Below are 13328 nucleotides of genomic sequence, written 5' to 3'. Positions count from 1 at the left end.
TGCCAGGTGACTTTTTTGTTGTGTTTTTGCATTGTTTCTCCTTTCCCCCAAAGCTTATAGTTTTTCCTTGGACTGTTTACCAAGGTGATAGAATTTAATTTGTCAGGTAGCCTCTCTAGAAGCTATTCTATAGAGAAAAATAAATAAATAAAAGAGTTTGGTAAAAGATGTAGTATACATACATGCATGTATGTGCACATGCAAATGCATATTGAAATGGGCTCTCACTTACGTAGTTCCAGCTGGGACCCTGAAACTAACATTATAGCCCGATTGTCTTGCTTCAGCTTCCTAAGTGCTGGAATTACAGGTGTGAACCATCACACCCAGTTGCAGTAATTTACTAAAATAATGTGTTCATCAAGTTGTTAGTTCTACAACTTGCCTTTGGGGACCAGTTGAGATCCTTTCTCAGATATTTTGAAGGAAAAGCAAGCCAAATATTAAGTACTGGTGGTTCCTGGCCACTTCTAAGTCATGAGAAGTCAATTGCTTTTCATTCATTCTGCTTCTACAGAAAATCTTGGATAATTGCTACATTTTTCTGAAACTCATATTGGCCGATGATGTCCAGAGTAAATCAGTCACCCAATTTTTATTTGTCACCAATATCAGATCCCTTTGTCTTTGTGAGCTGGTGAACAAATTGAAATGTTTCCAGGCACGATTCAACAAATCTCAATCCGTGACACCTTCTTCTAGAAGATCCATCAGGACCAACAGAAAGTCTCTTCATTGAGAAGGCCCTATCCCCTTAACTATTAAACCAGGCTTCCAGCCATCCCTGGAGGAACATACGAAAATGCTCTTTGAAGTCCAGCCAAATCCCATGGCCTGGTATCTATAAATTTAGTTTACTTTCCCAATGTCCATCAACCTTGCTAGCTATAAATACCCAAGTTAGTCTCAATAAACACGTGCCTTTTTTTTTCTCAGTATTTCCTGTTGTTTTCCTCATAGGTTGATGTTTAAGCAACGATTTCAGGAGGTTCACCTAGATTTCTGTGTGAGGAAGAATGTAAGAACTCAGCACCTTTGGCAGGGTTAGACAAGCAGCAGATGAGTGGCTGTCTGCTTGAGTAATGCAGGTTACATACAGGTCTCTGCAGATCAGAAAATTCTAATTGTATTAGCTTGGGAGGACCAGAGCCGAGAGAGAGAGAGAGAGAGAGAGAGAGAGAGAGAGAGAGAGAGAGAGAGAGAGAGAGAGAGAGACAGAGACAGAGACAGAGACAGAGACAGAGACAGAGGAGAGAGAGAGGAGAGAGACAGAGAGACAGAGAGAGACAGAGACACAGAGAGAGAGACAGAGACAGAGAGACAGAGAGAGAGGAGAGAGAGAGGAGAGAGACAGAGACAGAGAGACAGAGAGAGAGAGAGAGAGAGAGAGAGAGAGAGAGAGAGAAATTGATGACAGTTGGTTTGCTTCTTGACTTAGAATTGCATGAATCAGCAGCCCCGAGTTATTTTTAAACAAGTGAATATGATCCCAGTATGAAACCAAAGCTTTCAGGTAGAGGTTCCCTTTACACACACACACTACGACCAAGACACTGAGTCTCCCTCTAGCCCTCCAAAGAGCCTTGATAGTTCTTAATACTTGAAAGTTTCTGTTGTGAGCTTGGCAGCTAAGTACCTCCATGCAGTTCTTCTTAGAAAGAAGGGGGGATACTGACAAGTAACCAGGTGATCACATGGCCACATGCGATTTGTAAGTGGCACATAGGGAAAGGACGGGGACAAAGGAGAGCATCCCATAGGTTATTCTTAGGGGACCCACAGAGTCTTCCCAGTAGAACAGGAATCTAAACTAAGAAGTGGGGGGTTGGTAAACTAGAGAGGGTGAGGAAAAACACCCCAAAAAGATGGGGCACGTAAGCCAGGGCCTAGAGATCTGAAACCATGAAGTAAGGGGGGCAAGGAAGGTGTAGTTGGGTGGGAAACGGAATTCCCATCACCAAGAGTTCCAAAAGGCATCTTAAATAGTTCCTCCATCCTAGGAAATGAGGATCCATTTAACGAATCAATCACAGAGGTCATTTATTGTCTATTTATTCCTAAGTGTCTTGTAGGAATAAGAAATAGGCAGAAAGAATTGAATTCCTGAAATTCTTCCACTGGAGACTGATGGCTTTGGATTAAGGTTCATGGCTCTGACCATAAGGATACAAATGTTGGAGATTTCTCACAATAAGCTGGACTCTTGCTTTGTAAAGAGAGCTAAAGATTACAGCTTTAAGAGAGATTTTGTTTGTTTTTTACAGACATTTAAATGGTCTTTGATTTTTAAAATTGCATTTACTTATCAGGGTTGGGGTAAGGTATGTCTGTGCCGGAACCCTTGTATGGAAGTCAGAGGACAATTTTTTGGGAGTCTGTTCTCTTTTTGGTGACTCAGGTCATCAGGATTGTCAACCATGAAATGGCTGGAGTTCTCAGTTTTAGAATAGGACAAGAGATTACAAAGATGCATGTGAAACATGAACAAACTTTATTTACAAAATCCGTTCACTTGTAGTTACAGACAGGAGCAGGTAAAATCAGGAGATGGGAGAGCGGCAACCCTCAAAGGTGATGGTGGGTGAAGGGGAGGTGGGCAGAGAGAACAAGAGGAGCTGACCACAGGCTGCAACACTTAGAATTCCTCTCCAGAACTCCTCGTCATCTCTCTGAGACGCAAGGCCTGCTTTAATAAGGGCTTCTGAATTCTCTTTGCTGAAGTTAGTTACCTACAAGAAGATATGCAAAGGCAAAGGAAAATAGATGCTGTCAAGATGATTTTATTTTTTATTGTAGTTATTGACTATTTAAGATTCATTTTAAGTGTGTGTGTGGTGGTATACTTGTAGAAGTCAGAGATGTTGGATCCCCCGGAATTGGAGTTACAAGCAATTGTGTGAGGGCTGTCTGACATGGGTGTTGGGGACTGAACTTGAGTTCTCTGGAAGAGCATTGCATGCTCTTAACCCACTCAGATGCCTCTCCAGCCCACATTTGTTTGTTTTTGAGACAGGGTTTTTATCCTGGAACCCAATCTGTAGGCCAGGCTGGCCTCGAACTCACAGAGATAGTCCTGCGTCTGCCTCCCTAGTGCTAGGATTAAAGGCATTGACCACCATTCCCAGATTGTTTGTTTTTGAGACAAGGTGTCATATATCCCAGGCTGGCCTCAAACTTACTGTATAGCCAAGGCTGTCCTTGAATTTATTCATGATCCTCCTGGCTCTGTTTCCAGAGTGCTGGGACTACCGGCAAATTGGTGTATTGTTGGAATCAAATCCAGGTCTTTGTTCGTTGTAACTGAAAATCCTCGTATAGACTAAGCCATGTCTTCACTCCTAATAATGATGGTATTGACTCTATCAGTGTTGAATATGTCCAAATGCATGGTTCATATCTGTAATTCCAGCATTTGGGAAACTGAAAGAGAATGATGAGTCATGTATGAGGCACCAGTCTGGACTACATGGTGAGTCCCAGGTCACCCTAGACTACAAAATCAAAACTTGTCTCAAAAGTACAAATTGAGACAGTAATATGGCTTAGTGACCAGGGACACTTTCTGCCAAACCAGAGAACCTCTCTCTCTCTCTCTCTCTCTCTCTCTCTCTCTCTCTCTCTCTCTCTCTCTGTCTGTCTGTCTGTCTGTCTCTCTCTCACACACACACACAGAATAAAGAAAAACAATGCAAACAACAACAACCAAAAACTTGAATGTGCTAGCGTTAAAGACTGTTCCTGGACACATCTGACTATACTCTCAGCTACTCTTACTGGTGATTTTCAATAGGTTTGGAGGGTTAACAGAAACAGTCTTCCTTTGGCTGGTGGCCGTTGCCTTTTAGCACAGTGCCCTAATCAACTGTGCTAATCAGACCCATGGTTCCTGAAACACACAAAGGAAAAAACCCAGCATCGATTGAAAAAGTGATTTTTCTTTTGTCCTGAGCAACTTTTAGAAGATTTGCGTTCCAATTCTCTTCACAGCTGAAATCCTAGCAGTTCTGGGGACTCGTTTATCAAGATGCTTACAAAGTCACAGACTGATTTCACAGATTGAGTCTGAGCTGTATGTATGTCATGAAGTCTTGTAATGGATGGGTCATGGCTATTATGGATGACAATATTAAGTCAGAAATACAGATGATAAATGTTTTAAAAACAAAAATGCCTGGGTCTGTTTTACAAATGGATGGACTGAAAGTATCTATAACTTCAATGCTGGAATGAATTGTATGACATGAAGTTGGTTCTGACTTCTGTGCTCACGGTAAGGATAATCTATAGGTCAGGGACGAGACTCAGGAGTTTACTGCATGGTATATCCATGTAGTGCCTGCTGCCCAATCAGCTGAGCTACTTACAGACTTCTATAAACACACACAAACCCATTATTAGCCATAAGCATGAAAACCAACTGCTCTGTACCCAGAAGATGTGCAGCTGAGGTTAATGGGGCTCCCTTCCTCTTCATGACATGGACCAGACCCTCAGTTCATAAATGTATGCTTTTTGTCTGTTCCGCATCTCAGAAGTACTGAGTGCCATTTTGAGTTCTGTGTTTGTGGCTTTGTGCAGACTTCATAGAAGTCCATGACAGATAAAAACTTTGAATGGGGGCCATTCCATGAGCAGCGGCAGTTTCTGGGGGGGAAATTCAGGTTCATAATTGATACACAGACTGTTTTGCCGAAAGAGGGATGCTCCCTCTGCTGTAGGGTACTTCATTTTGCTTATTTTCACACCTTACAATAACAAAGTGTTCTAAAAAACAGTTACCCTGTCCTAGTGACTCTGTAGACGGCGGAGCTGGGAAGAGCTAAACTTGGGTGCTGACAGAGGGTCAAGCATCAGACTATGAGAAGCAAAAATGCTTGGACCAGCCTGTCATGCACTGGACATGTTGCTTGCTATTTTATTACCAAGTATCTTTTTTTGGTTTTGGGGGGACAGGGCCTCACTATGTAGCCATGGCTGGCTTAGAACCTGCTACATAGACCAGGCTGGCCTTGAACTCATGAGATCTGGCAACCTCCGAGTGGAGATTAAAGGTGTGTGCTACTGCACCCAGTAGATTTTTTTTAAGGTTAGGGATGTAACTTGGTTGGTAGAGGCTTTTGTAGTATCTATAGTTGCCTGGGTTTAATACCCAGCATCACAGAAAACAGGCATGGTGATGGATGACTATTTTTCCAGCACTTCACATGGTAATCAGTTTCAAAAATAAATACATAAATGATCACTAATCCTTGCATGTGTCAAGTTCATCCTTTTCGGTTTACTTGAGTTTCTCGGTTTATAAAATTAATAATAAAATCCTCACAGTGATGCTGTGAGGTTTAAGTGAGATGTCTAGATATTGACTTAACTTCTTTCTGCCTCCATTCTTCTCATACTTCTTTCCCAAGTTCCCCATTATAAATAAATGAGCAACAAAAAAAGAAACCTAGTAGGCCTACCATGAAACTCAGACTACAGCTCTGAGCTGTGGGCACAGGGTCCGCCCTGCCACTGTCCCTTCTTCCTTGTCCTGTGTTGCCCCTGGACAGGGGCTTCGGTTTTCACAGGGCCTGTGTTCTGGATCTTTTTGCTTAGCAAAGACAGAATCAAAACAAGGAAGGCGACCACAAAGCAACCACATCATTGAAGAGCTGAAGTTGCTGCAATTTCTACACAGGAGAGGTTGTTACCAATCATGTTATTTCTAGACATGCACGTCATTTAGCTAACCCTGTCTGTCTTAGGGTTTCTATTGCTGTGACAAAACACCAAGACCAAAATCAATTTGGGGAGGACAAGGTTTATATTTGGCTAACACTTCCACATTGCTGTTCATCATCAAAGGAAGTCAGGACAGGAACTCAAAACAGGGCAGAATCCTGGAGGCAGGAGCTGAGGCCATGGGGGAGCTGCTCACTGGCTTACTTCTCCTGCCTTGTTCCGTCTGCTTCCTTATAGAGCCCACGACTAGTAGCCCAGGGATGGCAGCTAGCACAATGGACTGGGCCCTCCCCCTACCAATCACTTCATTAAGAAAATGCCTGACAGCTGGATCTTATGAAACCATCTTCTCAACCTTGGTTCCTTCTATTCAGATAACTCATTTGTGTGTTAACATAAAACTAGCCAGTACAACTGACCCCTTGTCAACTTGACACAAGTACATCCCTATTAAGCCACACCTTTCCTTTCTTATTCTCCACCAAGAGTCTCATATCCAATGCATAAGACCTTTAAAAGTTCCACGGTCTTATTCAAACACATTAAAATATACAACCTCTCATTTTCTCCTCTTGTCCTGAGGCTCCGTGTCAGGGCTGGGGGTGGGGGGCGGGCTGTGCAGCATCATCTTGAGCTTCAGCATCAAGGAGCAATCTGTGTGCTCCTTGAGTACCCTACTGTGTCTTCTTCATGAATGGGTCTTCCTCAAAAAATGAGGGAGTACATTTCTCCATTCATGGTATTACAACTCATACAGATAAGGATGTACTCTGCAAGGTGGTTGAGGTTCCATGCTGGTCAAATGCAAAAATGGAGATTGCAACAAAGACCCTTTAAATCCAATTAAGCAAGGCATGAAAAAAAAAAGGAAAATTCTGTTATGTTACAAATTTGTTTCCTTATACATCTGGAAATATGGTGCCATTACTCAGAATGTGAAGACCCAGGACACAGTGACAAACACACTGGCTATTATGGTGACAATGACCCAAGAGATACTTGTGAAATTATGAAGCAAAGTGTGCAAGAGGTGATAATAATCAGGGTGAAAGTTCTGGATGTATTGGCTAGGAATGATGAAGACAAAACTGACTGGAGGAAAGTCATTGCCATTAATGTGAACAATCCAGATACAATCAACAATAATGGTGCGTCTGATGCTGAATGGCTGAAACCTGGCTATTTAGAAGCTCCTATTGACTGGTTTGAAGGTATGAGAATCCTGATGGAAAACCCAAAAATGAGTTTGCATTCAATGCAGAAGTTTTTGTTTGTTTTGTTTTTCAAGACAGGGTTTCTCTGTATTGCTTTGGAGGTTGTCCTGGAACTCTCTCTGTAGACCAGGCTGGCCTCGGACTCACTGAGATTCACCTGCCTCTGCTTCCCAAGTGCTGGGATTAAAGGCGAGCACCACCACTGCCCTGTCAAAAATCTCTTTTCAGAGTTCAAACTCTTTCAGCTGTGGGCTCCTGTAAAGATCAGTATTAAATACCTTCTTCAAGTGGGAAGAACCAGGACACAGTCACCAATCTGAACCAAGCAAAACCAAACTCCAACAGTATAAATAACTCAGTATCTAATGACATGGAATTCACTCATGATCTTCTGGGCTCCTCCAAGGAGCTTGGGTCACTTCTCTAGCTCTGTCTTCTGGAGCACACAGTTTGTCTTCTAGGCTCTGGCTGGCTCCACTCCACTCCACTGCTGCTGCTGGTGGTCGTGGTCATTCCATGCTACTGGCATCCCCAAAATGCCGAGGTCTTCATACTGCAACTGGGCTTCACTTTCACCATAGCCTCTCATAGGTGCTTTTCATGGGGCCAAGACTCAACTTCTTTGCATGATCCCTTCAGTCTAGGGTCTTCCTCTGCCACCGGGCCTACCCCTTCACGAATGGACTCTCTTGGCCTCTCACAGTACCAAGCTTCAGCTGCTCTCCATGACCCCTTCAGGCCTTCAAAACCAGTACTACCTGGGTGACTCCTACAATACCAAGTTCGACTGCCAGCACAAGGTAAACCGTGGGCCACCTCTGAAACATAACTGTGTGTGCTGACCCTGAGTAAACATTTCCCAGATTTCACCTCAGCGATGCTGGTGTCTTCTTAATCACCCGCTAACCAGCATCTATTGTCCCAGAAATGCTAGAGTTTCACTTCAGTGTTGCCAGTCTCTTGTTGATGATGACTGACTCTTCAGCCCCAACTTTCCAAAACGACAGAGTCCCAACAGAGTCTTTTAACTTCCCACTGAAACTTCACAAGCCAGGCCTCCATCATCAGCACTGCTCTCAATATTCTTGTCTTCAAATCCCCAACAAAACAGCCCACTGAGCATTCTGTATTCAATAGTTTTTCTAATCTAAAGTTCCAAAGCCCTTCCACAATCTTTCCCAAAACATGATTAGGTCTGTTGCAGCAGTACCCCAGTCCTGGTACCAGTTTGTGTTAGTTAGGGTTTTTAATTGTAGTGATGAAACACCATGACCAAAAAGCAAGTTGGGGAGGAAAGAGTTTATTTGCATCATTGAAGGAAGTCAAGACAGGAACTCAAACAGGGCATAACCTAGAGGTGAGAACTGATGCCAAGGTCATGGAGGAAGGCCGCTTACAGGCTTGACCCTGGTGGTTTGCTCAGTCTGCTTTCTTATAGGACCCAGGGCCACCGGCACAGGGATGGCAGCACCTACAGTGGCCTGGGCCTTCTCCCAACTATCGTTGATTAAGAAAATGCCTTACAGCTAGATCTTATGGAGGCATTGTCTCAATTAAGGTTCCTTCCTTTCAGCAAGCTGACAGTCTAGCTAGCATACTGTCTCAAAAAAGTAAACACACACAAAGGAAAGCAATGAACTTCCCTTACATGAACATGTACAGGTAAACATACACAAGGGTTTTAAAAATAATTAATCCCTTACATTCATATATACAGGAAAATATACACTAGGGTTTTAAAAATAATAACTTATAGATTAATGAGAATATCTTGGGGTTTTTATTGATTTTTTTTGGTCTTTTTTTCCGGCAAAAGGGTTTCAAATACCCCTGACTGGCCTTGTACTCCCAATTTAGAAGACACTGGCATTGAATGGTGATCCTCCTGCCTCTCTGCCTCCAGTGGGATTACAGATGTATCACACTATGGCCCAGTTTGCTGAACAGTAAAGATCACTGATAATTTGGTTTCTGCTAGGATCATACTATAAAATTGTAAGGCACACTGAAAATGTTTCCAAATATCATAATGAATTGTTCCAGCTATAATTTGGTCATTAGTTTTTTAATATGCCTTCATCTCAGATAATATAGAATCTTTAGAGCATTAAAACAATCTTTAGAGCATTAAAGATCCTATATTTTTATATTTTTAAAGGGGGTGCTGAGACTGTGTCTCATGTAGTCCAAGGACTCCTAGAAGTCAATATGTAGCTTAGGATAACCTTGAACTAACTTTGCTTCCCAAGTGCTGGGATTACAGGTATGCACCACCACACCCTGTTTATTATTTTCTTATTAAGCCATCACAATCAATTCTCTAGTCCTCAAATCCAAATATAAGGACTAAAAGCCTTTAAAAGATAAAATATTTAGTAGAAATGGAAAAGGACTATATCCATATATATTAGCTTTTACATTTTCATTGTATAAATGCACTATCTATGGGATTGTGAAATGTAAGGACTTTTTCCATACAAGTATATATTGTACTTCAGCATGTTCATCTAAAAGATGCCAGAATCAAGTGAAGTGATGGAACACACAGGTAACCTAGCACTGAGGTTCAGACTGTGGGGTTATGAGCTTGAGGCTAGCCTGAGCTGCACAGTGAGACCTTGTGTCGGAAAGAAAGAAAGAGAGAGAGAGAGAGAGAGAGAGAGAGAGAGAGAGAGAGAGAGAAAGAAAGAAAGAGAAAGAGAGAAAGAAAGAAAGAGAAAGAGAGAAAGAAAGATACAGGAATCATTTTATGTTTGTGTGTGTGTGTGTGTGTGTAAGTGTGTGTATGTACAAGTATGTGGAAGCCAACGGACAACCATGACTAACATTCCTTAGATGCTGTCAACCTTGGGGTTTGTTTGGTTGGCTTTGGCTTTTGTCACAGAGTGTCTTCTTGGCCTAGAACTCACAAGTACACTCTACTGGCTGGCCACTGAGCTCCAAAGATCTGCCTGTCTCTGTCTCTAGCTCTGGGCTGCAAGCAGCTGCTAGCTCTCCTAGGTTTTTTATATGGGTTCTGGAGGGGGTTGAACATTGATCCTCACGCTTACACGGCAAGCGCTTTCATGCTTAGCTGTCATTCAAGTCTCAGAGTATTTTCTGTAGAGGTACAAAAGGCTGAGATGTTAGGACTAAAAAGGGCCCAAGATTTTCCAGTTGTCCAGCTTTTTTCATTTTAGATTAAAAACCAACCAGACACCTGAGCTCAGGAGGAGCGCATAGCCAACAGGAATTATAAAAAGAGCCAATAAAGGGAGCAGGATATTCCCAGGCTCTTTTGGAAAGCAATTGATTTCACGTTTCTTATCTGCAGGCCCGTAGAGGGTTTGGAGCGGGGTCAGCAAGTGAATACTTTTGCACATGTATTTCTCCGCATCATTTGGCAGCTGGGAAACTGGTGTGTTATCTGAGGGAAGTATAGTGGCTGCTTTCATAGAGGCACAATACGGTGCTTTCTGTTGGGTGGGACACTCTGTCCAGATTTCCTTTGTACCAGATGGCCGTCCCCCAAAGCCCAAAGCTCCAGGGATCATTCGTATTCCAGATGTGCTCGCTCCTGCAGTTCTGCAGCCAGGGAGAGGCCGCGCTCTGCTAGCCAAGTCAGCCATTAGACTCTTCAGAAACGTGGGGAGGCACACTTCTAGTATATCTGATCATTTTTTCTTTTCTGATTTTGTTCTGCAAAAGAAGCACTGAGAGCGATTTTAAAATATTCAGATTTTTAGTAGGACCCCTGCTCTGTAGATAATGCAGGGATGAACACCAGACAGGATCTTACTCCTGGGTCTCCGGGTTCACAGCTTAGCTTCTCCTTTCTTAATTCATCAAACTTGCCCTGAATCCAGTTACTCTCTTTCCATTTGGCGAAATAATTCATTTCGTCCTTTGGTAAGTACAATGCACTTTGATACTAGCAAAAAAACATGTATTCACTTTAATGTGTTCCAGATTGGAGATACTTATTAAGGCTAGTCTGCCTTATTTCCCAGTTGTACCAATTAAAAGTACTAATTATTTCAGTTCTTGTATCCCAGGACCATCATTCCATGCATGAAAGTTTTTTGAAGGGATCAAAATTAAAAAAAGAAAAAGACTGATTTGGGGAATTAGTCTCATTTTAAAATGTTTTATGTGAGTTTATTAGGCAGTGCTGAAACTCCGTGGTTTCTAGTCTGTCTGGGAGTCTGCCTTGTAGGAAGGGGTCATCAGAAACCCTTGCTTTATTGCAGCATACCTGTAATCCTGTCTGAAAAGGGATACACCTTAACTGAGCTGGCAACAGGCTTTCAATTGAAGTTTCCATATCTACTCCTAATCATGTCTATAAGAGAGTTCAAACCATTCTCAACATCCTTTATTCTCTAAGATAGTGACCACTTTCTGAGTTCATAAATCAACCTCATCTCTTATTCTCCAGAGGGACAGTCCAGGTCTGTGTGGGCAGGAGGAGGGTTACTCATTTTTCTGATATAAAAGAGGGGAGAATACAAGAAGATGATCTTCCCAGATGGAAGGCAATCTTTTCCCGGAGATGTGATGAGAAATCTTTGTTAAAATTTTCCAAAAAAAAAATATATATATATATCACTAAGTCAGTGCAAGAAAGGGAGACAACAGATGTGGGAAGGTCATGGATACCTGGTTTTTGTTGTTGCTGTTTGTTTGGTTTTGTTTTTTGAGACAGGGCTTCTCTGTGGCTTTGGAGGCTGTCATGGAACTGGCTCTCAGACCAGGCTGGTTTTGAACTCACAGAGATCCGCCTGCCTTTGCCTCTGCCTCCCGAGTGCTGGGATTAAAGTCGTGCACCACCACTGCCCGGATACAAGTTTATTGCTCTCAATTTTTGTAGGTATGTGGGTTATTTATGGAATACTTTCCATAACAAGTTTGTTCTCATTTAAATGAGACTGTAAGCACGCGCACTTCATTTACCTGCTCTGACATCCTATTGCTTGAGATACAAGAATATTTTGTAGAAATCTATTTCCATGGGGTCAGACAATGCGCTAAGACTCAAACAACAAAGCTATGGTGAGAAACCACTTTCCTTAAAAACTGCGTATAAATGAAATACACTTTAACTTGTACAAGTGGGGCCAGGGACATTGAATTCCCAAACTGTAAAGCATCCACTCAACAATGAGCTCATTAAGTAATACAGTGAGCCTCTGGAATGACTGTGGTGGATGCCTTGCTGCCCAGATGTAACTAACAAAAGGTTGCCTGATGACTTCCACCTGTATCCATGAGCACATGGGCCTTAGCAGCCTTCTGAGTTGTCAGGGGAGCCTGAACTCAACATGTAGGAAAACACAATTGGAATAATTATCAAAAGAAGAAGAAGAAGAAGAAGAAGAAGAAGAAGAAGAAGAAGAAGAAGAAGAAGAAGAGGAAGAGGAAGAGGAAGAGGAAGAGGAAGAGGAAGAGGAAGAGGAAGAGGAAGAGGAAGAGGAAGAAGAAGAAGAAGAAGAAGAAGAAGAAGAAGAAGAAGAAGAAGAAGAAGAAGAAGAAGAAGAAGAAAAGGAAGGAAGGAAGAAAAAATCTCATTTATATTCATTATTTAGAATAAAAGTAATTTAGACATCAGAGTGTTGGAGACACCTCAGCCAGTCATCTCTTAATGAATTTTTAAAATTGTTTATCTCAGGCTGCTGATGGGAACAAATGAAGAAGATGCAGCTCTAGATGGAGAAATGACTTCATATTATATAAAATGTGCTGGAATGGAATTATATGTCCTTTTTCCTCCTCCTCCTCCTCCTCCTCCTCCTCCTCCTCCTCCTCTTCCTTCTCCTTCTTCTTCTAAGAAACAAGGTTTCAGTGCAATCCTGGCTTCCCTGAAACTTGTAGCAATCCTCCTACCTCTGTATGTAGAGAGCTAAGGTTATAGATAAATACTGTTACACCAGCTGGTAATTTTTTTTAAAATTTCATTCTTAAATTCTAGTTTCTGGAATTCCTCTTTCCAAGACTGACTCTATTTTGGGACAAACCTGCCATTATGACAATCACTTCACATTCAAATGTCTACACCGGGCCTAAGGAGAAGCTCTGTCGGCAAAGGGCTGACTGTGGAAACAGGAGACATTGAGCTTGGATCCCTGACTCCACTTAAAAAGCTAAGTGTCCTGGTGCCAAGAAACAGAGACAGGGACATCTTTGGAATTCATTGGTCAGCCAGTTTAGCTACATTGATGAAATCCAGGTTCGTTGAGAGACCCTGCATTAAAATTTAAGTGGAGCAATATTGAGAAAGATACCTAATGTCAGCCTCTGGCCAATACACACACGCACAAACACACACACACACCACACCACACACATATGTATATACCTCACATACATAACAGCTCTCAAAACTTGCAAGTATTTAAAGATGTATACAGAAAAGTC

General features: G+C 42.2%; 1 protein-coding gene and 1 pseudogene across 1 annotated transcript in view; both read left to right on the top strand.

Moving 5' to 3' along the window:
* Sgk1 (serum/glucocorticoid regulated kinase 1) overlaps positions 1 to 13328 on the top strand; it is a 114633-nt gene that overhangs the window by 53363 nt on the left and 47942 nt on the right. The gene's annotated exons all lie outside the window — the stretch shown is intronic.
* LOC121132882 lies at positions 6412 to 13026 on the top strand (annotated as a pseudogene).

Source organism: Mesocricetus auratus, unplaced genomic scaffold, assembly GCF_017639785.1.
Source record: "Mesocricetus auratus isolate SY011 unplaced genomic scaffold, BCM_Maur_2.0 Super-Scaffold_100018, whole genome shotgun sequence".
Lineage (NCBI taxonomy): Eukaryota > Metazoa > Chordata > Mammalia > Rodentia > Cricetidae > Mesocricetus > Mesocricetus auratus.
Note: the sequence above shows the minus strand (reverse complement) of the source record. Positions and strands in the feature narration are given on the sequence as shown.